Genomic DNA, 4,604 nt, shown 5'->3' with positions numbered 1-4,604 from the left:
TTACTCCTAGCATCATGAATCACAAACCCATCCATTTATCTCTCTTTCCATTTTCATTAATGAAGATTTGGGCAAACGGAGAAGTTAGGCAATGGATGTGATGGATGCCGTTTGACAAGAAGTGAGGTGAAAAGGTTTTGGGTTTGGACCTCTTATCAGGTTTAAGTTAAAGGATTTAACGGTTTTGGTTTTTAGGACGAGGGTATAATGGTCCATTCAAGAAAATAATGAACATAATGGAATGTTCCCCAACCATTATAACCCCCGACTAATTAGAGGGACAAATATCATCATATTAATGCAATTTGGGGAGCTAATATGAAAATATGACGATTTGAGGGACTAATATTAAAATACTGATAGTTTAAGGAACTAATATCTAAAGAGCCCCAAAAAATTTTATTCTTAAAATTGCTCCATACATGCTCAATATTTTCTGTGCAATAAATGTGGCCATAATAGAATGATATTTTAAGACAATGCCCCTTGAGTATTAGAATTTATTCTCAAATATGAGTCAGTAATCAGAATTTATTCTCTAACATTTTATATACCCAAGAATCAATAAGTAGCAAATTTGATGTTCATCCTTGAGATCCAGTGCATCACAATCTCCAAATGTCTAGAATCTTATTTATGATTTTTGTTAGCAGAATGCATGCTTGTTTTGATTGACTTTAGACAACATAATTGTTTGAATTAGGCTATACAAAATGTTAGAGAAAGTAATAAAAGTTTTACAATTTCAGACATGATGCAGAAAGAACATATATCATGTGTATATCTTTGGTCTTCTAGTTCATGTATATACCAATTTCATTTGATGCTGTTGGAGTGTCAATGTTTTAATAGGCTTAATTGCGAGTTGACCTCATGTACTATAGCTCAATTGAGGATGGACCTCCCCTCCCCCTAGTTCTGTCGTCGCATATTGGGCTGATAAATATAATATAGTGTCAGACTAGTGCATGTTACATAGTTCAATTTAATTTCTAGTATAAAGATAAGTATAAAGATATTCCATATGTGTATGTTACAGTTCATGCTTGTGGATGACACAAGGCTTCTTATATTTCAAGATGTGATAATTATCTGCATCTTTGTAAGAATTTTCATCTCTCAGACTAGTAGAAAAAGCATACCAGACATACATAACAACTCTACAAGCTTGAGCCTTGGAAGTTTAAAAAGTAAAGCCTTGAATACTATCAATTATAATCCTCTATCTTCTATTTGTGATGATTAATGCTATCATAGTTGGGTATACAATTAAACTTTGCTAAATCCTAAGTGAATAGTATCACACTTGCAAGGATGACTATTCCTTTAATCTCAAGAGGACAAGATAGACTTTTGGACATTTTTTGATATATTTTTAGTTGTTAAGTAGATGAAACATATTAAAATCTATTTGTGATGATTAATGCTATCATAGTTGGGTATACAATTAAACTTTGCTAAATCCTAAGTGAATAGTATCACACTTGCAAGGATGACTATTCCTTTAATCTCAAGAGGACAAGATAGACTTTTGGACATTTTTTGATATATTTTTAGTTGTTAAGTAGATGAAACATATTAAAAGATTCTAGGAGAAATCTCCTCATATTTGACCTCTGGTGGCTCATATTTGACCTCTGGTGTTGATAATCTGAGAATACATTCACACATATCTCAGTCTTATCCAGCATCATTCTATAGTCTGAGATAAATTCTGTTTTTTTTTTCAAATTAGGGATTTTTTTTCTTTCGAAGATGATATATGAGATTGCATCAATTCATCAAGAATATATTTGGAATAGTTTCAAATTTTGCTCTTTAAGTTTTGGTTTTTCTCATTTTAGTTTCTCATGAATTGCTTACCATTTTCAGTTTTGAGAGGAGGACCAAATGGCCTCTCTCAAGAAAAGAGTGATTGACCACTGATGGCTATAAGAAAATGAGAAAACAAGCTCATTTCTTCTCTTTAATGCGCAGAACAATAAACTTTTTTCTAGGCGGGTGATGAGTGGCTTTCTGGCATAGAGCCCCTGGACAAGCAAATGAGATACATTTTGAACTTCTATAATTTGATGTTACTAAATTAATAACTAATTAGACTAATTTGACCTTTGCTGATATTGAGTTGGGTTTGATCCTTGATTTGAGCTAATATGCAGCCCCAAAGCTAATTGCCTCAGGCTATTAGCATTAAAGCTTACTTGTTGATTGATAACATCTACAATATCCAACTATCTGCGCATAGGATTTCAAAGAGAGTACAAAAAGGGGTTCCCCCCCTCCTTAAATTGTTGATTGATGAAATATAACTGGTAGTTATCCAATTATATGACATGTTTCTTTTTATGTTGTTTATATTGTGATGTGGGCTAATTGATGTTAAATAATGCATATTTCTCTTTTTTTTTGGTCTCCTTTCTTCTTTCCAAAAGAAAGTCTCTGAGCATTTTACTATTAATCTCCCAAGAAACACTAAAAAATCTTCAAATCCACTCTATGCAAAGGATGTTCCCTTCTATAAGACCACTTGAAATTCACTTTGGAAAAAGTATTCTGAATGACAAATAACATAATGTGTGGCCTTATAGAAGGAATCCCCGATGCAGTTGCTCTCCAATGCCTCGCTCATGTTCCCCCTTCTGCTACCACACTCAGCTTCAGCTCGTCTCCCGATCATGTGAAGCAGCCCTCCACAGCCGTGAGCTCTTCGAGGCTCAATGCGAAGGTGGTGCAACTGAAGATCTCCTCTGTGTTCTAGCTTTCGATCCTGAAAAAAGATACGGCAACTGTATGACCTTCTCAGAGATCATTGGCTCACTCTTCCCATAATGCCTTCAAACATTCGCCTTCTTGCTCGATTCGGCGTGGCCTCAGTTGGAGGAAAGCTCTTTGTACATGGTGGAGAAAGTGATAGAGTTGACCCCTCACCGGGGATTTTTGTGACAACCGAGGTGTGGTCATATGATCCTATAACTAGAGAGTGGGCCCGTAGGGAAAATATGCATGTGCCTCGTGCAATGTTTGCTTGTTGGGCGATTGATGGCAGGATTATTGTAGCTGGTGGGTTTACAAGCTTTTGTGGGTCAATATCAAACGCAGAGATTTATGATCCCGAGTCAGATACTTGGTCTCCTTTACCCGATCTTTGTCAAATTCACACTTCAGCTTGTTCTGGCATTGTGATTCAAGGAAAAATGCATGTAGTGCACAAGGGTTTATCGACCGTACAAATATTAAAGTACAAATATTAAAGGACCGTGCCAGTGGTTGGTTGTAGAGGACTATGGATGGCTTCAAGGCCTTATGACAGTGATTGATGGTGATCCTTATGTTTTAAATGGTGGGTGTATATTAAAACAGCAGAAGGAGAGATTGATGATGGATAAGGTTTTGTTGCTGAGATCAGAGTTTAAGAGAAGAATTGGGTTTGGGCCTGGCACAATGAATCAGTCGATCAAGCAGTTGCGAGATGTCGATGTGCTGCATTTTTGGTCGAGGCCTGGGTGGAGGCTGGTTGCGTCGATGACTTAGTGCTGTGGGAGTATTTTAGGGTGTGCATTGCTGAAGATTTAGGGCAACTGTTGATCATGTGATTGTTGGTGTTTTTTTACTGAGACATGAAGTCAGGATGGAGAGGAGACAAGGGAGGAGAGGACTATGAAGAATAAAAAAGGGAGGATTCTAAGATATGGTTTCTTTTAGTCAATTGATGTGATTGTTGGTTGTTATTCTGTTTGTTTGGTCTGTGGTGTTCCATCTTGTTAATAACAGATAAATTGTTACTTCTTTAGAATGTGAACTTCAAAAAACAGAGGGGAGCAGAGGAAATGCTATAAAATATCTCTACAATTTTTTTTTGTTTATGCTGGTAAGAAAGAAGTTGGACGTACTTGCATTTTCTTTACGAGTTCAAGTATTGTTTAATATGTTATAATTATATTGACATTTGTATAGCTATATTCCTGGTGAGAACTGAGAATGTTATATGATTATACTGACATTTGTATAGCTATATTCCTGGAGAGAACTGACGAAGCATAGATCGCTTCATGTCCCTTGGAAAAACAAATGAACCATAATGGACTTTGAGTTATTGGAGAGTTGGACCTTAATTGTTGTCATTCTTGATTATTTTTGAGTTGCTATACAGCTTATATGTCACATGAATTAGTTTTAGATATTGCATTTGATTTAGAGAAGAGAGGTTAATTCTATCACAGAATAAATAAATAAGTAAATAAATAAGAGATGTTAAGGGAGAGAATCAATTTTCTTAAAACACCCGTTTCAAATTCAAATTCAAGTATAACAAAGTGTACCCAAACGTTATATTTCATGTCATTTAATGAAAATATTCAAACATGGAATTTATCGAATTATGGATTTCCAATCCTTTGATTTAATCTACTACTCAAATCGAAATCTCATTACCGAGATGCAGTCTTAGTGAATTGTTGGGGATTCGAAACAATCAAATCAAATCTGTGCCCTTTCGGATCTTGTGTTGAGAGTAGGAAAGTAGGAAAATCACCACAAATAAAAGATAAAAACTTGTAGGAAAGTAAACAAGATAGAAAACACCAGATTTAACGAGGTTCGACAAC

At 35.4% G+C, this 4,604-nt stretch overlaps 1 pseudogene; it reads left to right on the top strand.

The window, feature by feature from the left end:
- LOC109844873 overlaps positions 1-3,863 on the top strand; it is a 4,198-nt pseudogene extending 335 nt beyond the window's left edge.

Source organism: Asparagus officinalis, chromosome 6, assembly GCF_001876935.1.
Source record: "Asparagus officinalis chromosome 6, Aspof.V1, whole genome shotgun sequence".
In the NCBI taxonomy this organism is placed as follows: Eukaryota; Viridiplantae; Streptophyta; class Magnoliopsida; order Asparagales; family Asparagaceae; genus Asparagus; species Asparagus officinalis.
This window is presented reverse-complemented; position numbering and strand designations above follow the sequence as displayed.